The sequence below is a fragment of the Microcaecilia unicolor genome, chromosome 1 (assembly GCF_901765095.1).
Source record: "Microcaecilia unicolor chromosome 1, aMicUni1.1, whole genome shotgun sequence".
In the NCBI taxonomy this organism is placed as follows: domain Eukaryota; kingdom Metazoa; phylum Chordata; class Amphibia; order Gymnophiona; family Siphonopidae; genus Microcaecilia; species Microcaecilia unicolor.
Window position 1 is genome coordinate 554,383,368 of NC_044031.1, and position 24,350 is coordinate 554,407,717.

Below are 24,350 nucleotides of genomic sequence, written 5' to 3' on the forward strand. Positions count from 1 at the left end.
CTGATTGCCAATCTTATTGCCCTATTTCAGTACTAAATGTGGATGTGAAGCTTTTGACTAAAGTGATGGGGGTCAGACTTGGAGAACTTTTGCCCTTGTTGATTCAGCTTGACTGAGTGGGGTTTATCCCCAGGTAGACAAGCCAATATTCAGCAAATTGTAGACTTAATTTCTGTGTCTAGGCAAAAAGCAATTCCCATACTTCTTTTGAATATCGATGCAAAGAAAGCCTTCAATAGAGTCCACTGGGACTTTCTGAATAGTGTACTTGAAAAAATGGAAATTGGGGCCTATTTTCAGGGTTGGGACGGGATTTTTTTCCTAGCCCTAAGGCTTGTCTGCGAATTAATGGGGTAATTTTGACTTTTTAAAGGGAAAGGGGATGGGATTTGATATACTGCCTTTCCATGGTTACAATCAAAGCAGTTTACACATTATATACAGCACTTATTTTGTTCCTGAGGCAATGGAAGATTAAGTGACTTGCCCAAAGTCACAAGGAACTGCAGCAGGAATTAAACCCAATTCCCCAGGTTCTCAGGCCACTGCACTAACCATTAGGTTCTTCCACTTGTTTATTTTAGGTTGAGGCACATGGTAGGGCTGCCCCCTTTCTCTGATGCTCTTTGTCTTGGCTATGTAACCCTTTGCTGCTGCTAACCAGGACAGTCGTTGACAGTACGCACAGTGGGGCCCTCAGCACTGGCAGATGGAAGGAAGCATGTATCAACTTTCCAGGGGGTTAAAACAGCTTGGGGAGGCTCTGGAGAGGACTCTTTGGCTGGAGGGGCTTGAGGATCCCCGCTAGCTACACTGACATGTGCTGCCACTGGGTAGGCCTAAACAGAAATTGGGTGGCCACCTGGGACCACTAGTGGCTATACCACTGCCTTGCAGAATGGCATCTTTAAATTTACTTGGCAAGACAAAAAGCCAAGATTTTCCAGGAAAGTTCTCTTTCAGGACAGGAAGACAGGCCATGTAGGAATACCTAACTTAATCCTTTATTATACGGCAGCACAAGTGACAGCTGCAGTTCAATGGTTTCAGAACCAACCTCACAAGCTCTGGGATGAGACTGAGCAGAAAATAGTAGGTCCTGTTCCCTGCAGGCTAAATAACTGGAAAGTGTTTTGATCTGTGTCCAGACCACATTGTCGATGTAGCCCACAATGGGGCATAACCTCTTGAACAGTTCATTCCCAATTAACTTCGCCTCCTCAAGACACTTGGTAATAATCACAGGGTGTTGGACTGTCAGCATCCCCTGCTGTAGGGTGAGCCCAATGTGACAAACTGTTTTGGTTCCCATAGAACATAAGTGGCAAATTACAAGGAGCAATTCAAAGGTATCCTGACCCCCTAAAGAAACTTCTAGCCTCTTGAAAAGACCCTGGAAAATCAAAATGACCTATATGGCTAAATTTATCATACCATCACACAGAAACACCTGTTATACCTACCCACCCTACCCCTACACTTTGTAGCGCTCTAGAAATGTTAAATAGTAGTAGTAGTAGTATACCTGAATAGGAAAGGTGTACATCTGCATTTGGTATTTCCTGATGGAGTCCAAGGATGGGGCCCAATCCTTCTCCACTGTCAGGTCACTTGTGGCGTGAGAAAGGCTCTCCAGTGGTATAAAATGTTGCACTTCCCTGTACACTGGCAATTTGAACCTGTGAACAAGACATACAGGTGGTTAGTCATTCACTTTCATTGTCTGAGGAAGGCACACTGAAAATTTCCATTGAATCAGTGATAGACCCAAGACTGCTTTTGAACCCAGCAGATTTCTCTTTTGCTTCTGATATTCTCCCTCTGCTATTGAGGCTTTCTACGGGGTGGCAGTGGCTTGCCCCTGTGAGGCCTTTAACTCCTTTATCTTGTCCTCCGGGGCCTGAATTTTACTGAAGCCCTGCTTCTCCAGTTACACTTTCTGTTGTTGGGCCTGTTGTTGATTGTTCTCTTTACTCTGTGAACATGTGTTGCCAGCCTGCTCCTTCTGGGCTACACTAGATGTATTCTGGAAATCAAAAGAAGAAGAGTTGTTTTCAAGAGACAAGGAAGTTTGCACAGCACCAACACTTTGATTCTGCTCCTTAGCCTTGCTCTTGTGTACGACTCAAATTCTCTCCACATGTTCACAGAGAAGATAGAGGTTCATTGCGTTTGTTAGCTAGTGGCACCTTAAGGGTAGTGGGTAACGTCTTGAACTCACCAATTCTGTCTCCACCCTCTTGGTTCTTGATGGAAGAAAGTTTATCTCAAAGGGTAAGCATACTCTCTTGGTTTCTTCTCAGGTTCACACTTCATACTGCAAGCCACTTGTTGAGCAGAAATAGCATTATTGTACAAACCATAATGGGTTTTATTTACAGCCTGCTCAAAAGTCTCAAGGGTACAGCCAGCATCACCTGCCATAGTCTGTATGAATTGCTGGCAAATTTCTGAAAAGGACCAAGGAAGCAGAGTAAGAAAATCCTCTTCACAGGACACAACCAGAGTGTTAAAAACCTGATGCACCTTGCTATGTGCTCATTAATCGTCAAACTCCCCCCCCCCCCCCCCCCCCACATACACACACTTCTTAAATGGAATGACGTGTACCTTTTTGGTAGCAGAAAGTGGAATTCGGACTTTACTTTCTCTGCGCTGTGTGGCTGTGTGAGAAACTGGTGGAGCACCACTCCCCTCTCATGGTCAAAAGTGGTGTAAGCTCTCATTGCCAAATGAAAGGAAAGCTGAACAAATATTTGATGCAGCAACACTCTCCTCGAGAGTGTGTAGGCTCTCATTGCTAACCAGAGGGACCATTTTCCTCTTCAGTTCTCACTCAATGGGTATGAAACTTCTCTGAGGTGACCCAACTACTCCACTGCAACTGCCCCAAAACTCTGCAAACACCTCCACCACCCTTAAATTACCCCACTCCCCAAAATCACAATTTCACTACTACCCCACAAACTGCCCATCCCCAAACACTACATCTTACAACTGCTCCACTACTCTGCAAATTGCTCCACCCTCAAAAACTAACCCCTCATAACTGCCAAGTCTCCCTGCAAACTGTTCCACTCCCTAAAACCAACCCTGCAAGTGCTCTACCACCCCACAAACTTCCCTCACCCATGAAACTAACCGCCACAACTACACCGCAAAAACTATCCCCTGCCATTAACCCCAAATACTATCATTGCACAACTGCCATCACCTATCTCCACACAACTGCATACCACTCTACAAATACTCCACTACCCAAAAATTACCCACTGCACAACTGCAGAACCACCCTGCAAACTGCCACACCTCCAAAAGTACTGCCCTACAACTGTGTCACCATCCCACAAACTGACCCACCCTTAAAACATACCACTAAAACTGCTCCAACCACCCTCAAAATCTACCCCCTCACAACTGCCCCATCTCCAAAATCTACTAACCTGTGACTACCCACCATTCCACAAATTGCCCCCACTCCCAAAAACTATGCTCCTTGAAACTATCCCAAGATACCCCAAACTGTACCTGCCTCCCAAACTACCCCCCCCCCCCACAAGTGCACCACCTCCAGCTACTCTCCTGCACAGACACAACACATGCACAGAACACACAACAGTGATAGATGAATACAAATAAATACATGTATACCAACACAGACACACATGCACAAAGGGATTGCAAACATTTCCTTGTCCTTGATCTATATTTCATTTTCTTTGCTAATTCTATTATGAAAACTAGTGAATGATTCACACAGTTTTCTTATTGGTTGCTATATATACTCCCAACTAATATCTGTTGCCATGGACAGGACCTGATTAAATCATTGGCAAGCCACACACATACTTTTGGGTCCAATATTTATGGAGGCCTGTGAGATTTGCTCAGGACTCAGGATGTTAGAACTGCTAATTGCCAGTCTTTTTTCTGGATTCAAGAAAACAACAAGGCAAACGATCCGCAAACTCCAAGATGGAAACCAACGAAGCAGATCAGTAGTAAATGTAAACAAATTTTATTAATAATTTCTAGAGTATAACATGTAGAGACTGTCATGCATCCTCATGTCTCAATAGTGAGGATGCATGACAGTCTCTACATGTTATCATATGGTTTGTGCTGGGTTTTTTTTAACTTTAAGCTTTAATTGTTACCAGAACACACATTTATCAGAAAGTATTTATAGTAGGGATCAATGAGTAGCCCCTGACGCAGCCCTGCTGGGCGAAACACGCTCTGTGTTGGGCAGTATACTCTAGATGTTATTTTATTAATAAAATGTGTTTACATTTACTACTGATCTGCTTTGTTGGTTTCCTTCCCTTTTTCTGGATTCAACAGAATTTTTAACGTATAGAAGGTAGAAAATGTGTCTGAAAATTTTTCTGAGTTTAAAACCTTTATCTGCAGTTCTCTAAATCTCCCCACTGTGTAAGTGAGCCCGCCCTGCTTGCTTCCAATGTAACTAGGAGTAGAGACTTTCGGTAGGGTCCAGCCAATGGGAAGGCAATGGGGCTAGGCATCTCTAGTCAAGGGAGGAGGTGAGCTGAGGGAAGTTCATGTGCTATAGAAGTTGTTTTTGCATGTAGTGGGAAGCTGAAGAGAAATGACACCCCCCCCCCCCCAACCAAAAAAAATGCCCCAAAACATTTCTATGAAGGAAGGAGCTCAAACAGCTGCAGCATACTTATACAGAGTAACTGTAACACAGTGATTAAGAAATTGTGCTTTTCAAACATCCTTCCCTTCTCATCTCCTCTCCCAATTACAGTCACACAGAAAGTCAACACAGATATAAATGTAACCCATGGTTCTGATGATTGCCTAGGTAGCTGCCTAATGCGTGCCCTGAGTGGTGGGAACTGGGTACACAAACATAGTAACATAGTAAATGACAGCAAATAAAGTCCTGAACAGTCCATCCAGTCTGCCCAACAAGATAAACTCATTTTACATGGTATATGATACTTTATATGTATACTGTATAATTATTTGGCAGCCCAGGCCTGAGACTTTGGTTCAGGATCTAAAAATGACAAGAAAAGTACAGGCCTTTAACCGTAATCTGAACTCTGAAGTTCCAGCAAGCTCATGAGCTATTGGGACACACCATGCAGCAAAAATAAGGAAGGAGCTAGGGTGCAAAAACCTCAAAAACAGGACACACATGGCTTCACAGGAAACAAAGGCCAGGTGCAAGGTTGCCAGGTGGAAAATTTTTTTCCCACCCAAACCAGCCTAAATCCAGCCCAAAACCCGCCCAAACTCAAACCCCGCCCCCGACACCCCCACCCCGGCCGTCATCAACCCCGCCCCCGCCATCATCGGCCCCGCCTCCCCCGTCATCGGCCCCGCCCAGAACATCATCGGCCCCGCACAAAACGTCACTAACCCCGCCCCCCGCGGCCGAAAAAAACGCCAAAAAAACAAAAAAGAAGCCCAAAAAACCGCAACCCGCTGCGGGCAAAAATTTCCTGCGGCGGGTCGTGGAAAACCGCCCAATTGGGCGGTAAAACTGCCCACCTGGCAACACTGGCCAGGTGTAAGGGAATTGCACAAGTTTGTGGTTAAATCTAAGATTTGAAGTTATTCATTAGCATAGCCAATCAGTGTTAACCATGACATTAAAATAGATCCAATCAGATGGGCTTACTGTCATATTACCCATATCCTGAGTAAACCTATAAAAATCAGCGTACTTCCAGCTTCAAGTTAGAGAGAGGGGCGGTCTCTACTCTCTCTCCAGGGGAAACCAATGAAGTGCAACAGAATTGGCAAATTACCCAATTGCTTTCCCATGTATACCTTTCAGTGGTAAAATATATCTCACAAGACTAAGATCCAGATAGCACCAGTTTGCAGCTGGGATACTATATTCTTACAACCAATTGATTGTACATGCCACTTGTATATTCTTTGGTGTCTTTGGTAAGTAAATAAATTTATAACCTTTAGAACTATACTATCTCTCCTTCTCTTCATTAACATCTGTTAATAATCCCTTGGTTTGGTTAAAGAATAAGTGCACTATTCTATCCGGTAATGGAGTCTGTCTTGGGATGCAATCAGCCTTCTCGGGGTTCTCCCTGGTACTAGACAGCAGAACTGCTGTACCAGGCAGAACCTAGGGGACACTGAACCCCAAAATAATTCAATACCCGAGTTTGATTTGTCCTTGCCATTCTCAGGGCACAGAGCGTAGAAGTCTGCCCAGCACTGTTCTTGTACTAAAAATTCTGAAGCTAATATCAAAGCCCCTTAAAATTTACACTCCAGCCCATCCATATCTATTCAGTTACGATCAGGGTGTAGACCGTAGAAGTCAGCCCATCACTGGTTTTGCTTCCCAATTTCCGGCGTTGCCACCCAATCTCCACTAAAATTTCATAGATCCATTCCTTCTAAACAGGATTCCTTTGTGTTTATCTCACACATGTTTGAATTCCATTACCGTTTTCATCTCCACCACCTCCCGTGGGAGGGCATTCCATGTATCTACCAACCTTTCCATGAAAAAATACTTCCTGACATTACTCCTGAGTCTGCCGCCCTTCAACCTCAATTCATGTCCTCTAGTTCTACCACCTTCCCATCTCTGGAAAAGGTTTGTTTGTGGATTAATAACTTTCAAATATTTGAACATCTGTATCATGTCACCCCTGTTTTTTCTTTCCTCCAAGGTATACATGTTCAGGTTGGCAAGTCTCTCCTCGTACAGTTTGCAATGCAAATCCCATACCATTTTTGTAGCTTTTCTTTGCACCGCTTCCAGTCTTTTTACATCTTTAGCAAGATATGGCTTCCAAAACTGAACACAATACTCCAAGTGGGGCCTCACCAACGACTTGTAGAGGGGCATCAACACCTCCCTAGCATCCTTCTGGCCACAGCCGTCGGTTTGTCACATTTTTTTCTTCACCTTCATATCCTCTGACACCAACACCCCAAGGTCTCTCTCCTGAGTTGAGCTTACTAATCTCTCCCCTCCTATCCAGTATCTCTCGTTTGGGTTTCTGCACCCCAAGTGCATCACTCCGGACTTCTTGGCATTAAATTTTACCTTCAACAAAATGTGGAAAACCTTTTTTGTCTAAATGATCACAAAAATCTGTGAATCAAATCTAAAAGAATTTTTTAAATTATTTTTTTGTGCTCAGATTAGTGCATTACACCAACCCGGGGACTTCAGGCCCTTCCCTGTTGTGTAATTCACAGCCATTACCATCATTGCATAGATCCAACCTCCCTATCCTGTGTATGTTGTGTTCTAAGTTATGCAGTCAACTTCAGGATTAATACAATTTTTAAAGGAGGAGTACTTAGCTGTAGGCTGTAGTTGTGACAATTTTCTTATTCTTTTTTGTTGTTTTTCTTGAATGCTGTGTTTTCTATAACGGGTCCCTTCAGTCCCAACAAAATGTGCTCATTGACCTGTACTGTCTTTACGTCAGACAATCCCGGCACAATTTTAACTGCCAGACCTTCGACCATTCTTCAAAGTTTTGGAGATCCCTTCTCATTGTTTCTTCTCCCTCCAGGGTATCCACTCTATTGGCTATCTTCGTGTCATCCGCAAAAAGGAAAACCTTTCCTTCCAACCCTTCAGCAATATCTCTCACAAATATATTAAACAGAATTGGCCCCTGCATCGACCCCTGAGGAACTCCACTGCTCACCTTCCATTTACCACCATCCTCTGCCACCTGTCAGTCAACCAGTTTCCTATCCAGTTCACCACTTTTGGTCCTAAGTTCAGCCCTTACAGCTTAATCATGATTCTTCTGTGGGGGACCATATCAAAGGCTTTGCTGAAATCCAAGTAGATTACATCTAGCGCACATCCTTCATCCAGTTCGTTGGTCACCCAGTCAAAGAAGTCAATAGGATTTGTTTGGCAGGATTTTCCTTTTGTAAAGCCATGTTGCCTCGGGTCCTGTAACCCGTTGGCTTCTAGAAAATTAACTATCCTTTCTTTCAGCAGTAATTCCATTATTTTTCAGTCTGTAGTTTCCCACTTCTTCCCTGTCTGCACTTTTGTGAAGAGGGACCGCATCCGCTTGTCTCCAATCTCGCAGAACCTCTCCTGTCTCTAAAGATCTATTAAATAAATCTTTAAGAGGTCCTGCCAGGACCTCTCTGAGCTCTCTCAGTATCCATAGCTTTGTCCACCTTCAGATTCTCCAGCTGTTTATAAACTCTTCCGTAAATGGCGCGGTATCCACTCCATTCCCCTGATATTCCCTCGGCAGCCAACCGCGGTCCTTCACCAGGATTTTCCTCTGTGAACACCAAAGAGAAGTAATTCTTTAGCACATTTGCTTTATCCTCCTCACTTTCCACATAACCATTCTCATTATCTTTCAGTCTCGCAATTCCATTCCTATCTTTTCTCCTTTCTCTAATATATCTGAAAAAGGTCTTGTCACCTCTTTTTATATCTTTAGCCATTTTTTCTTCCGCTCGCACTTTCGCTAGCTGTATTTCCCTCGTCACTTCTTTGAGTTTAATCCGATAATCTTTTCCGTGATCCTCTCATTGCGTTCTTTTGCATTTCTTGAACAAAGCCTCTTTTACTCTTATTTTTTCAGCTACTTGGTTGGAAAATCATATAGGCTTCCTGTTTATCTTGGTTTTGTATACCTTCCTCGCGTAAAGATCAGTCGCCATATTTATAGCAGCCTTCAGCTTTGACAACTGATGTTCCACTCAGTGGCATAGGAAGGGGGGGGGGGCGGGAGGGCCAATCCGCTGAGTGCACACCGCTGGGGGGTGTCGGCACCTCACTGGTTCCTTGCTCTCTCTGCCCCTGAACAGGTTACTTCCTGTTCCGGGGCAAAGAGAGCAAGGAACCAGCGAGGCGCCGACACCCCCCAGCGGTGTGCACTCAGCGGATTGGCCCTCCCGCCCGCCCTCACCGCCTTCCAGGTATGTTCTCACGGGGGGGGGGGGGGGGGTTGCGCTACAGAGGGGGGAGGGTGCGTCACGCTGCACCCGGAGGGGGGGGGGTGCAGCGGCGACCAGCTACCCTCACGACGCCACTGGTTCCACTTCTCCTACGCCTTCCCACTTCAACAGCTCCTTTTTCAGGTATTCCCCCATTTTATCAAAATCAGTACATCTGAAATCCAGTACTTTGAGTTTTGTGTGTCCGCACTCCGCCTTGCCTTTGCTCTTATATCAAACCATACGGTGTGATGATCACTATTACATAGGTGGGCACCCACCCGGATATTAGAAACACTTACTCCATTCATGAGCACTAGATCCAGCATCGACCCTTCCCTCGTGGGTTCCGTCACCATTTGTCTAAGCAAGGAACTTTGACAGGCATCCATAATCTCCCTATTTCTTGAGTTTCAGCAAAGTCTTCCCTACTAGAGGTATGGGAGGATATGCATACAGAAGGCCTGTCCCCCAACGTAGGAGAAAGGCATCTGACGCTAGTCTGTCATGGGCCTGAAGTCTGGAACAGAACAGAGGGACCTTGTAATTGATCTGAGTGGCAAAAAGATCCACCGAGGGGGTGCCCCATGCTCGGAAGATCTTGCGGACTACGCCCATGTTCAGTGACCACTCGTGAGGTTGCATTATCCTGCTCAACCTGTCGGCCAGACTGTTGTTTACGCCTGCCAGATAAGTGGCTTGGAGAAACATGCCGTGACAGTGAGCCCAAAGCCACATCTGGACGGCTTCCTGACACAGAGGGCGAGATCCGGTGCTCCCCTTATTGTTGGTGTAAAACATGGCAACCTGATTGTCTGTCTGAATTAAGATTACTTGGTTGGACAGCCGATCTCTGAAAGCCTTTAGAGTGTTCCAGATCACTCTTAATTCCAGGAGGTTGATCTGCAGACCTCTTTCCTGAAAGGACCAGGCTCCCTGAGTGTGGAGCCCATCTACATGAGCTCCCCACCCCAGGAGAGATGCATCCGTTGTCAGCACTTTTCATGGCAGAGGAACTTGGAATGGTCATCCCATGGTCAAATTGGATCAAATCATCCACCACTGAAGAGAATTCCGAAAGCCGGTGGACAGTTGGATTACATCCTCTAGATCCCCCGCAGCTTGAAACCACTGGGAAGCTAGGGTCCATTGAGCTGATCTCATATGTAGACGTGCCATGGGCGTGACATGAACTGTGGAGGCCATGTGCCCCAGAAGTCTCAACATCTGCCGAGCCGTAACCTGCTGAGACGATCGAACCGTGGACACCAGGGACAGAAGATTGTCCGCCCTTGCCTCGGGGAGATAAGCTTGAGCTGTCTGAGTGTTCAGTAGAGCTCCAATGAATTTTTGGACTGGTGTGAGATGGGACTTGGGATAATTTATGATGAACCCCAGTAGTTCTAGCAACCTAATAGTAATTCGCATTGACTCAAGAGCACCTTCCTTCAAGGTGCTCTTCACCAGCCAATCGTCGAGATAAGGAAACACATGCACTCCCAGTCTGCATAGCAATGCTGCAACTACAGCTAGGCATTTGGTAAACACTCTGGGCGCAGACATCAGGCCAAAAGGCAGTACACGGTACTGAAAGTGCTGTGTTCCCAGCCGAAATCGAAGATATTTCCTGTGAGCTGGAAGTATTGAGATGTGTGTGTAAGCATCCTTTAAACCCAGAGAGCATAGTCAATCATTTTCCTGAATCATGGGAAGAAGGTTGCCTAGGGAAACCATCCTGAACTTCTCTCGGACAAGAAATTTGTTCAGGGCCCTTAGGTCTAGGATGGGACACATCCCCCCTGTTTTCTTTTGCACAAGGAAGTACCTGGAATAAAATCTGAGCCCTTCTTCCCCTGGTGGAACGGGTTCAACTGCTTGGGCCTGTAGAAGGGTGGAGAGTTCCTCTGCAAGTACCTGCTTGTGCTGGGAGCTGTAGGACTGAGCTCTCGGTGGGCAATTTAGAGGCTTGGAGTCCAGATTGAGGGTGTATCCTAACCAGACAATTTGAAGAACCCACCGGTCAGAGTTATAAGAGGCCACCTTTGGTGAAAAAACATTAACCTCTCCCCAACCGGCAAGTCATTCAGTACAGACACGTTTACCGAGGCTATGCTGAACTGGAGCCAGTCAAAAGCCCGTCCCCTGCTTTTGCTGAGGAGCCACAGTGGCCTTAGTTGCACTCTGTTGACGAGAACAAGCGCGCTGGGACTGAGCATGGGCAGGCTGCTGAGAAGCAGGAGTGTACCTACACCTAGCATAGGAATAGGGAGCACTCCTCTTCCCTCCAAAAAACCTCCTAGATGAGGAGGTAGTAGCAGAAGACGCCCAGCGGGAGAGAGAATCCATAGCATCATTGTGCTTCTTGAGCTGGTCAACTAGATCCTCTACTTTCTCACCAAAAAGGTTATCCCCCCTGGCAAGGAGCATCCGCCATCCGCTGCTGGACCGAATGATCCAGGTCAGAGACATGCAGCCATGAGAGTCTGCGCATCACTTTACCTTGGGCAGCGATCCTGGATGCTACATCAAAAGTGTCGAACATACCCCTGGCCAGGAATTTTCGACATGCCTTCTGCTGCCTGACCACCTGGCGAAAAGGCTCGGCCTGCTGCGGAGGGAGTACATCAACCAAGCTAGACAGTTGCCTCACTGAGTTCCGCAAGTGGATGCTCATGAAGAGCTGGTATGTCTGGATTTTGGCAGCGAGCATAGCGGCCTGATACGCCTTTCTCCCAAAAGAGTCCAAGGTTCTAGATTCTCTGCCTGGGGATGCCGAGGCATAGTCCCTAGTGCTCTTGGCTCTTTTGAGAGCGGAGTCCACCACCATGGAATTGTGAGGTAGCTGAGACCTCATCAATCCATGTTCCCCGTGGATCTGATATTGGGATTCAGTTTTTTTTTCGGGATCACGGGATAGACAGAGGGAACGACCAATTTCGCATAAGGACTTCCTTCAGTACATTATGCAAAGGAGCCACTGCAGCCTCTCTAGGTGGAGAAGGATAATCCAGGACCACAAGCATCTCAGCCCTGGGCTCATCCTCAACTTTCATAGGGTAGGGAATAGCCACAGCCATTTCCCGGACAAAGGAGGTAAAGGATAGTCTCTCCGGTGGAGAAAGTCTCCTTTCTAGTGGAGGGGAAGGTTCAGAGGGAATCCCATGTGAATCGTCAGAAGAAAAGTACCTGGGATCCTCCTCTTCCTCCCACGAACGCTCATCTTCAGTATCGGACAAGACATCCCTCAGAGCAGTCCGAAGCTGAGCCTGCCTTGACGCCGAGGAACGACATCCTCAATGGCAGTGCCAAGAAGTCGACACCCGTCTGGACTCCGGCGAAGATTCCTCCACCGACGTCAAAGGGGAGTCGACCTGGGTGGCAGCCAACACCAATGCTGCAGGTGGCACCGAGGTTGTAGACCTCACCACAAGTGAAGGGCCAGATGCCGCTACAGCAGATGGTACGGAAGGCACAAGCACCCCCGACAGCGAAGCAGACTGGTGCAGCAATCCTTCCAGAAGCTCTGGAAGAAGGGCCCTGATGCGCTCGTCAAGAGCTGCCGTCGGACAAGGCTACGGGGTCGGTAAAGGAGCCAGTGGCAGAATCTGTCAAGGCTCAGGGCAGGTACCGGGCTGCCAGAAGACCGACGCATCAGCACCTCCTGAATAGAGGGGGAGCGACCCTCTCGGCGCCGACGCTTCTCGGGTGCCGATTCCCTCGACGCCCCAGAGCTCCCGGCACTGTCTGTCGAAGGAGAACGATGACGGTGCTTCTTCGCCTTCGCTCGACGCCCGTCATCGAGACTCCTCGGTACCGATGAGGATGTGGAATCCTCACGCCTCCTCGGGGTCGGGTCCAATGAAGGTCGGTCCCGGGGGGCCTGCATAACAGGAGGCCTAGAGGCAGGTGGAGACCCACTCGATTCCTCACTGCTCCTAGCGTGAATAGGTCTTTCAGCAGCCATTACCTCTGCTCCCGAGGTCGATGCTTCCCTCGAAGTCGCCGACCTCGGTACCGATGGCGATGTCGACGTCGAAGGACCGGATTGAGCGTCAAAAAGCTTTTCTCATTGGGCTTCTCGAGATGCTTGGGTCCATTTCTTCATACGAAGACACAGACTACAAGCGGCTGGGCTACGGTCGGGCCCAAGGCACTGGATACACCAGGCGTGGGTATTGGTACCTAAGATGGTCCGGTTGCACCGAGTACAACATTTGAAGCCGCTGGGTGTCTTCGATGACATGGAAGGAAAAACGGCTTTGGCGAAATCAAAAGACGCGATTGTGCCTGTTAGAAGGAAAAAGGGCACAAAAAGAAAGGAACAACCCGGCCGCGTCGAAAACAAAGGAAACTTTAAAAGGAGGAAAAATAAATAAACGACGGGAAGTGTTTTTTTTTTTAACTGTAGAATTTTGTTAGTAAAAAGAAAAGAAAATAAGGCAAAAAGCCACGAAACGAATGAAGACTCTTTCCTGGTCCTGAGAGGAGCGAAGTAAAAACTCTACCACACCTCAACACGGAGAAAAGAAAACTGAGGAACACGTTTGCGCGACAGGCGGGAAATCGGTCCACGCACGCGCGCCAGAAGACTCTAGCAAAACTTTTTTTATATGTTGCTTGCAAAATGCCGATTCCTGGGCCGACGCACACGTCAACCCATATGTGAGAACAAGCAGCATGCTTGTCCTCGGAGAATGGGCTTTACTAAAAAGTAAAGTCAACTCATAGCTCTCAGCATAACTGCACAATGCTTGTATACTATCTGGCTTTCTTTCATTGTCTCTCATGAGCTATATTGGGATGCTGGGAAGGGAATGTATCTTTGCTGGCTCAAATGACTGCCTACAGTACCATGGTTCTGTTAGAATACACTGAATTTGTAAGCCCCTGGTGCTAAAAATGTCTGCTTGAAATCCTGAATAAAGTCATTGTTTGTGATGCTGTCTCTATGTTATGTAGCCTTTGTTTGGGAAGGGACAATGCTGCATTGATGCGAAGGTATAAAAGGGTTTGGTGAGAACAGGGTATGGATGCATATTCCTGCCCCTGGGACATTGGGTACAAAAATAGCAGATGAACTTAATTTAGACAGTGCAAAGTGATGGGCATAGGGAGGAAAATGCTATAACTACATGATGCTAGGTTTCATACTAAGAATCAGCACTAAGCATCTAAGAATCATTGTGGACAATTTGTTGAAATCTTTGGCTAGTGTACTACAGCAGCAACCAAAAATGCAACAGAATGTTAGGAATTATTAGGAAAGAAATGGAAAATATTATTCTTGTGTGCACTGTCAGGTGTAAAAAGCCAGTCAAAGCCAGCCTCATTGTTTCTATGAAGTGCTTCTAAACCACTGTCCAGTGCATGACCAGAAAACAAAATAACTGAAAAAGGCCAAATTTATGGCCATGCTAGAAATAGGTTTAGTGCATGGAAAAGTCCTGCATTAGGGCACACTAAACCCATTTACTAGCACAGCTTAGTAAAAAGGCCCCTTAGTAACTACATCAATATATGTAAAATAGTACTTGGTTGAATCTTAGAAACATATATGGACCACATAAAAATGAAAACTGAGTATCCATCATGTTCGATGTTTACATCTCCAAGGAGCTGTTTTATAAACCTTTTCATGTTTTCTGCGTTCCTGTATATTTTTAAACTTTCTGTATGCAGCAGTTGCCAAACCTGGTCCTATAGGCATTCAGCCAGTCAGGTTTTAAGGATAACCACAATGAATATTCATGAGACAGATTTGCATGCAGTGGAAGAAGTACAATCAAATCTCTCTCATGAATACTTATTGTGGATATCCAGAAAACCTGACTGGATGGGGTGTCTTCAGGACCAGGTTTGGGGAACCACTGACCTAATGGATGTTTAAATGTATTTTATTTATTTGTAGCATTTGTATCCCACATTTTCCCACCAATTTGCAGGCTCAATGTGGCTTACATTTGCCGTAATGGCGGTTGCCATTTCCGGGTAACAGAATTACAAATGGTATTGCGTTACGGTGCATACATACATGGTAGCATACATGGAACATGATATATATGGAACAGATCAGGTGCATACATACATGATAAAGAAGAATACATTATGGTATTGCTTGAAGGTTCCTGAGTAATAAATTGGATTGTAACATACATTAGGTCATCGACTATAGAGAGACCCTATTCGACATAAAGTATAGAGTGGTAGTGCTTGATCATTAATAGCAAAGAGGTTAAGCTGTCATGCGATAAATGTTCGGTTTTGTATAGATCGTGTATAATGTTATTATTTAGTATTTAAGATGGATGTTTATGGTATGCCTTCTTGAAAGATCTGTTTTCAGTAGCCTTCGGAAGATGGTTAGGTCTTGCGTTGTTTTTATGGCCTTCGGTAGTGCGTTCCAGAGCTGTGTGCAGATGTATGAGAAACTGGTCACGTATGTGGATTTATATTTTAGCCCTTTACAGTTAGCATAGTGGAGATTGAAGAACGTGCATGATGATCTTTTTGCGTTCCTAATAGGCAAGTCTATAAGGTCTGACATGTAAGTCGGGGCTTCCCCGTAGACGATTTTGTGGACCAGGGTGCAAACTTTGAATGCAATTCGTTCTTTTAGTGGGAGCCAGTGTAGCTTTTCTCTTAGGGGTTTGGCGCTTTCGTATTTCGCTTTCCCAAATATGAGTCTGGCTGCTGTGTTTTGAGCGGTTTGAAGCTTCTTAATGATTTGTTCTTTGCATCCGGCATAAATGGCATTGCAGTAGTCTAGGTGACTTAGCACCATTGATTGTACTAGGCTGCAGAATACTTCCCTTGGGAAGAAAGGTTTGATTCTTTTAAGTTTCCACATTGAGTAGAACATTTTCTTTGCTGTATTTTTCGCATGGTCTTCGAGTGTGAGATTTCAGTCAATTGTGACTCCCAGAATTTTCAGGCTGTCTGATACCGGAAGTGTGTAGTCTGGGGTGTTTATGGTATTGGGTTTATTTGTGTTGTATTGTGAGGACAGGATGAGACATTGTGTTTTTTCTGCATTTAGCTTTAGTTGGAATGCGTCCGCCCATGAGTTCATTATTTGGAGGCTGTGTGTGATTTCATTTGTGATTTCGGTTATGTCTTGTTTGTACGGGATGTATATTGTGACATTGTCAGCATAGATGTACGGGTTGAGTCCTTGGTTGGATAACGATTTGGCTAAAGGTGTCATCATTAAGTTAAAAAGGGTTGGTGAGAGCGGTGATCCTTGTGGTTCTCCACATTCAGGTTTCCATGGTGTTCACGTTTTTGAGTTTGAAATCACTTGATAAGTTCTTGCTGTTAAGAAGCCTTTAAACCATCTTAGTACATTTCCTCCAATCCCGAAGTAGTCTAGGATGTTTGGGAGTATTATATATTTCTTAACAGAATAATTAATTACAAGAGAGTTCTTTACCACAGGAAGCAACGTATGAACACATCTTATGCTGAATGATACCACATTTTACATTCTATTTTATCACAACATTTATGCTGCTCACATGTTTTAAAGATACTTGCTATATCAGTGCTTATCAATCTTTTGTGGCTGTGACCCCATGATAACAGCCAAATAAAATTTAGTGGGTGACCTCTGGAAGTATGGAATAATGATGCACTTATGGACAGCCCACTCAGGTCATGATCCCATGTGGGTTTTGTGAACCCATTTGGAGTCCGAACCCAGAGTTTGGGAAGCTCTGTGCTATATAACCTTTATGGGGCCCTTTTCCTAAAGCTGAGCGCACACTAATGGAATTAGCGCACACGAAACACTAAGAAGCCATAGGTATAAAATGGGCTTCTTACCATTTAGCACACTCTAATTCTGTTAATGCACACTAAGCATTAGTAAAAGGACCTCTGTGTTTGTATAATCTCTATGTGCAAGAACACAACCAGGAAGAATGGAAAAAATACTAAGATGGAAATTCAATAAATGGTGCTCAAAATTCCACGCCCCAAAAAATCAGCACTATGCATGATTCTATAAAGGGTACACGCTTAGGCACAAATCCGTGCCTAAGTTAGGGCCCCTTTTACTGAGCCGCATAAGCATCTACGCGCGCCCGTGGGAGAGTCGACCTGGGTGTCAGCCGACACCAATGCCGCAGGCGACACCGAGGTCGGGGACCTCACCACAGGCGAAGGGCCAGAAACCGCTATAGCCAACGGTACGGAAGGCGCAAGCACCCCCAACACCAAAGCAGACTGGTGCAGTAACCCTTCCAGAAGCTCTGGAAGCAGGGCCCTGATACGCTCATCAAGAGACACCGTCGGACAAGGCTGCGGGGTCGGCATAGGAGCCGGTGGCAGAATCTGTCGAGGCTGGGGAGTAGGTACCGGGCTGCTAGACTGACGCATCAGCACCTCCTGAATAGAGGGGGAGCAATCCTCTTGGCGCCAACGCCTCTCAGGTGCCGAATCCCTTGACGCCCCGGAGCTCTCGGCACCATGTGTCGAAGGAGAACGATGACAGTGCTTCTTCGCTCGACGTCCGTCAATGAGACTCCTCGGTACCGATGAGGAAGACGTGAAATCTTCACGTCTCCTCGGGGCCGGGTCCAACGAAGGTCTGTCCCGGGGGGCCTACATAACAGGAGGCCTCGAGACAGGTGGAGACCCACTCAATGCCTCACTGCTCCCAGCACGAGTTGGTCGTTCCGCAGCCATTACCTTCACTCCCGATGTCGATGCATCCCTCGATGTCGATTTCGCCGACCTCGGTACCAATGTCGATGTTGAAGGACTGGACTGAGCCCCAAAAAGCTTCTCTCATTGGGCCTCTCGAGACGCTTGGGTCCATTTCTTCATATGAAGACACAGACTACAAGCAGCAGGGCTGTGGTCCGGCTCAAGGCACTGGATACACCAAGCGTGGGTATCGGTACCCGAGATAGTCCGATTGCAACGAATACAATGTTTGAAGCCGCTGGGTGTCTTCGATGACAATGAAGAAAAAATGGCTTCGGCGAAATCAAAAGACGCAATCGTGCCTGTTAAAAGAAAAAAGGGCACGAAAAGAAGGGAGCAACCTGACCGCAGGCTCGAAAAACAAAGGAAACTTAAAAAGGAGCAAAAAAATAAGAAAACTACGGGAGGTTGGGTTTTTTTAACTGTAAATTCTACTACGAAAAAGAAAGAAAAAGGTCGAAAAGACAATGTCAGAAAACTCGACCGCACCTCACCATGGAGAAAAAATAACTGAGCGGGAATGCTCACGTGACGGGAGGAAAGACAGCCGTGCATGCGTGGTGTGCGCTGCACGCACGGCAGAAGACTCTGGCAAAACTTTTTTTTATATATTTTGCTTGCAAAATTGCCGATTCCCGGGCCGAAATGGACGTCGACGTCGACCCACATGTGAGAACAAGCAGCCTGCTTGTTCTCGGAGAAAAGCAGTTATCTTAGCAAGGTTTAAAAAAGGTTTGAATAATGTCCTAAAAGAAAAGTGGTCTTATGGTTAGTGTAGCGAATTACGGACCTGGGGAGCTCGGTTCAAGTCCCGCTGTTGCCTGATGGTTGGCAGTGGGTTGAGATCCTGGGGAACCAGGTTCAATTCCCTCTACAGTTCAGTGTGACCCTGGGCAAGTCACTTAACCCTCCATTGCCCCAGGTACAATGTACTACCTAGACTGTAAGCCCACTAGGGACAGACCCAATACCTGTAAAATGAAACTGTAAACCGCTTAGGTCTAAGCAGTATATAAATACTCAAATGAATGAAGATAGACTTGGGAAAATCCACTGCTTATTTCTAGGATAGAAGGAAGTGTCTCATACAGTCACTGAAGCACCACTATAGTGTGCTATATCAAAGCATATGCTTATGTGACATTTTCTAATCATAGACAACCTCCAACCTCCGATAGTGCAAACAATTGCTTAATCAGTGTCCTCAAAAACTTAGTCCAAATCAAAAACCGTGAAACAAATTTTTGTTATTTTTATAAGCACTAACGGTGTACATAAAGCTTGAAAGGTATATATATTTCAAATAACATCATACATTTTTTGGATGTGGAGATTACTTTGAAACATTATACCTTTCAGACTAAGGTTTATACTAAATCCACTGACAGAAATACAATTCTGGAATACGGCAGCTGTCACCCGAGATCATTGCATGACAGCTTGCTGTTTTCCCAGTTCCTTCGCTTTAGAAGAATTTGCACTGATGACAACGATTTTCGGCAACAAGCGTGTTCTTTTGGGGTTAAAATGTTACATTGTAATTACCCTAAGCGGGTTCTTAGAAAAGCCTACACTAGGGCAAAATATAACAATAGAGAGCTCCTTCTACAGAGCAGTAAACAAGAATCTTCTGATGATCAGATTATGACCTTCATTATGCGATTTGTTCCAGGCAGTGAGCTGGCTGCAAAGATAATTAGAAGACACTGGGATATAGTAAGGGTCCATCCAGTCTTCGCTGAACAACACATACGTACAGCCTTCTCCCGTGCACGCAATTTAAGTGAGATCTTGAGTCCAGCCGATTTCACATATAAAGATACAACTGGATGCACTCAGACAGATGGTCACTGTAAATGTAACAAAACGGGCTATAAAACCTGTGCTTTGACAATTGAAACCACTTCCTTTCGACATAATGGTCATATTTATCATCTCAAACACCATACTACATGTCGGACATCTCATGTTATTTATTATATTATTTGTCCTTGCCAGAAGGTATATATTGGCAAATCAAATAGATCTTTGAACGCTCGAATGGTGGAACACAGATCTAGGATAGCAAGTCAGAGTTCTGGTGGTCCACTTGTACAACACTGCCAAGATAAACAGCATTCTAGTGAATCTTTACGATGCATGGTCATTGATCACATTATACCTAATGCCCGTGGAGGGAATATTGACAGATTGCTTCTGCAGAAGGAGACCCAATGGATTTATTCTCTTGACACGCTGGAACCGCATGGTTTAAATACATACCTCCAGTGGAATTGTTTCTTATGATTGGATTCAGCTGATTGCGACACAGCCGTCAGTGGGCGGTTCTCTTAGACTTTAAAATCACGTTGGCGCCATCTTTGCTAGTTCTCTGCCGGTGCCGGTTGTTACTAAAGTGGGTCCAGACGCCAAATACTCTATCTTTTATTATGTCTGCAGGAATAACGATGATCTAAACTCTTTTTATATTTTAACAGGTATGTGTAAAGTTGTCCCTTGACAAAGCATGGAAGTGCGAAACAGGCTCCTGTTGGGACTTGGCATATACCGGACTTAAAACGTAAAACTACTACGGAGAACTGAAAACACAGGAAGTTTAAATCACAACAAGATTATAGAACATCTAATATTAAGATAAGTGTTTTCCTGCTGATATAAATACCTTTCAAGCTTTGTGTACACTGTTAGTGCTTATAAAAATAACAAAAATTTGTTTCACGGTTTTTGATTTGGACTAAGTTTTTGAGGACACTGATTAAGCAATTGTTTGCACTATCGGAGGTTGGAGGTTGTCTATGATTAGAAAATGTCACATAAGCATATGCTTTGATATAGCACACTATAATGGTGCTTCAGTGACTGTATGAGACACTTCCTTCTAATCTAATAATGATACATACAGCTGATTAAGCCCCATCCACCCTTTAGTTGTGTATGTTTCAATAGAATTTGGCTGGTGCGGTGCCATTTCTTTATACTTTTGGTTATTTCTAGGATAAGCAGCATGAAGTCTGTTTTAGTGTTTTGGGATCTTGCCAGGTACTTGTGACTTGGATTGGCTACTGTTGGAAACAGGATACTAGGCTTGATGGATCTTTCGTCTGTCTCAATATGGCAAAGCTTATGTTTTTATGTAGAATTGGAAGGTGAGAGGAAAATGATGGATAAAAACTTACAGTAGAACTGTGAGTGAGGGTTGGACGCAGAGCCTTAACAAGCACAGCCAGTCAGAGGGTTGAAGGTAAAACAAAAACACTTTATTAATATTCCAAAAGAAGGTTACAGCCTGTTTCTTTCTCAGGCACGATGAAATGAGAACAAAAGTAGTTTTTGGATTCAAGGATAATCTCCCATGGCCTGTCCCTGACAAGGCCACTGTGTGCACTAGTCATTATCTTCAAGATAAAACTTGGCCTACCTGAATCAAGCTTCTGCTGCTTACATATATGTGGTGAAATGCCAGAAGACTGCTCTTGTCTTCCCTGAGCCTCTCTGGCTTAGGTGTGATCAGTTTTATCTTGCCTGGACCATGCCCTCCCAGAGTTGTCCCCTCTCTGCTCTGTCAGTCAGGAAGCAGAGGGTCCTCTCACTCTGAACACCGATCAGGTGGTTGTCCCAAGAAAAAAGAAGGTAAAATTATGTCTTACCTGATAATTTTCTTTCCTTTAACTCAGCAGATGAATCCAGGAACTAGTGGGTTAAGTCCGCCTACCAGCAGGTGGAGATAGAGGTAAACAAACTAAAGGCAGTGATGCCAGATGGCCAGCTCCTTCCTCAGTTAGTATGTCATTCATAAGCATTTGCCAAGGCCAAAAATATGAAACCAATAACAACCAGAAACCATCCTCACTATGAAAAACAGAGAACCAAATAAGAACTTCGAAATAACTGCAACTTGATCCAGAAATCGGAATCCTTTCCGTGTTCTCATATCTGTCTGAACTCTGCAAAAGAGAACCCGGAAGGAAAAAATAGCTACACTGCGCGGAAAATGAAAAAAACGTCGGCTGAACTAGGGAGGGATCCTGGATTCATCTGCTGTGTTAAAGGAAAGAAAATGATCAGGTAAGACATAATTTTACCTTCCTTGTCACTTGCAGCAGATGAATCCAGGAATTAGTGGGAGGTACCAAAGCATTCCTTAAGTAGGGTGGGAAGCCGACGCTCCCCGCACCAACACTCCCAACCCAAAACTCGCATCCTCCCGAGCAGACACGTCTAGCCAGTAATGCTTCGCAAAAGTATGACAGGACGCCCAAGTAGCCGCTCGACAAATCTCTTCCAGAGATAAGGCCGACGCCTCCGCCCAAGAAGCCGCCTGTGTCCAAGTAGAATGCACCTTCAGGGGGGGTCACGTGATGACTGCTTCCTGAACAGCAGCAGGAAGGGAGAGCTCCCTCGAATTCTTTGCAAAACCTGCTATTCGAAACATTTTTTGCACCCTGAAGGGTCCCAGAATAACGCGAAGGGACAGAGAACTCATAGCAAAAATTGGGTTAAAATCGGAGGAACGGGACGAGAGGTATGCCCACTAGAAATTAGGGTGCCATAAAACAGAAGCACGCGACCGCGGGAAAGGCGGCCAAGATGGCGATGTCTCCAGAACCTTTACCTGGGCCTGAAAAAAACGCGGGCGAATGGGCGAAAGAGATATCCTCCACAGTAGCGGCAGCACTGGAGGACCGACTAAACAAAATCCACTCTGCAGTCGAGGAAATTAATGAGAAATTTGACACGCAAGCCCGCAGGCTAACAGAGGTGGAACAGCGCGTGCTAGCTCAAGAAGACACGACAACGGGTATGGCGGCCCAGATCGAAACCCTGCAAAAAGAAGCAGCAGCTCTCAGGGCACAAGTGGAGGAACAAGAGAATAGAAATCGCCGCAACAATCTGCGAGTTGTGGGGCTTCCAGAGGAAGTGAAGGAGGGAGAACTTTACAAATTCTTCAGCGAATGGCTCCCTACGCAGTTGGGCCTAAGAGGAGAAACCGGCGCTTGGCAATGTGACCGCGCACATCGTATAGGGAGCAGGAAAGAGGGAGACACCAAACCCAGAACAGCAATTGCTCATTTTCCTAACTGGAGAGAGAAAGAAACGTTGCTAAAGCAGGGAAGATCCAGACAAACGCAACTAGAATACAATGGACATAAACTCTTACTATTCAATGATTACTCCTTGGCGGTGGCGCAGCTTAGACGAGCAATGGCCCCCACGTGCTCTCAAATGTACAGCAAAGGTATCAGATTTTCGCTTCTATATCCTGCGAAATTAAGAGTGTGGCATGAAGGAAAAGCGCTGATGTTTCAGGAAGCAGCAGAGGCCAAAGCGTTTATGGAGAGAATGAACAGAGAGGCACCAGCAAGAGAATAAAAGTTGAAGGGAATACCTCTCCGCGGGACAGATCGAAGAGGATCTAATGGTTTGATTTAGCTTTGAAGTTATCCCTTGTTTGCATATTGAGAGCTTGGCTGGAAATTCCTGGTAGGGGGGCAATATTGATGTTGGTGTTAAGAGATACCCTGAGAATGGGATCTGATCTGAGATATCCAGGGAAACCTTTAGCCCCCCTGAACAGGCTATCATTAAGGACAATGTTTCGGTGAGGTCTGGAACTAAGCAAAGGGATGTTGGAATAACTATGAACCCGATATACTGGCACAGCGTTGGTTTAACCCAAAGATCCAGAGAGAAGTGCAGAGCTCTCGAGCAACAGTTAATGAGACAATTCCAGCAAGTTATATGAATATTATGCATATAGGTTGTGTTATGTTGAATTGGCTGTGGGGGGATGTTATGGGGTTAGGGGGTGCACAACTGGGCAAGGAATTCGAGGGGGGAATATGATGTATGTTCCTGGCTGTATGGGAACGGGAAGGAGAAGGATGATGAAGAGGAGGAATCAGAAGGGTTTTGAGGGGGAAGAGGGAGGGATGGGAGGGAGAAGAGCTAGAGTCTGTGTGTATGAGGGGGAAGGAGATAGCAAGGGGGATTTGGGAGGGGGGAGGGAGGGTGGGGGGAGGGAAGGGGTAAAGTGCCTGCAGGGGGGAAGCTGGAGATGTTTTTTGAGGGGAACCGAAAGCCAGAAGCAGAGGGTTCCTGGTGGGCTTAGCTGGGAGGCTGGCCGGGAACACAAAAAGAACAGAAAGGACGGCATGAGGATTATAGACTATAAAATGGGAGATGGTTAATTTGAAGATATTATCTTTGAATGTAGATGGGATTCACTCCCCAGTTAAACGTACTAAAATACTGTCCTGGCTTAGAAAAGAGGGGGCGGATATCGCCTTTCTCCAAGAAACCCATTTGTCCAGTTCGGAACATGTGAAATTAAAGAGAGGGTGGGTGGGAGAGGTGGTATATTCATCTTTTAACAGCAGGCAAAGGGGAGTTGCTATTTTAGTACACAAACAGCTGCCTTTAGCCATCCATAAGGTATTACAAGACAAGGAGGGAAGGTATGTCATAGTGATGGGAGAGTTGTGGGGCCGAAAGATCAGCTTTTGTAATATATATGGGCCAAACATATACAACCACAAATTCTTTTCAGATATAGTGGCACAGATGGCGCTGTATCCGGATTATCAGAAAATCCTGGGAGGGGATCTCAATATTACTGCAGACCCCACTATTGACTGTAAACCAAGTAAATCCAAAACAAAGGGATGGGAGCATAGGGGGGGGGTCAATTTTTTGATACA

The 24,350-nt window shown here is 45.5% G+C and overlaps 1 long non-coding RNA gene across 1 annotated transcript in view; it reads left to right on the forward strand.

Moving 5' to 3' along the window:
• The first annotated feature begins 1,531 nt into the window (after positions 1-1,531).
• Positions 1,532-24,350, forward strand: part of LOC115460422 — a 35,361-nt gene continuing 12,542 nt past the window's right edge. Inside the window, exons 1-3 of the long non-coding RNA XR_003940486.1 lie at positions 1,532-1,681; positions 2,622-2,627; positions 11,247-11,257. This is a non-coding gene — a long non-coding RNA (uncharacterized LOC115460422). The remainder of the gene's footprint in view (positions 1,682-2,621; positions 2,628-11,246; positions 11,258-24,350) is intronic.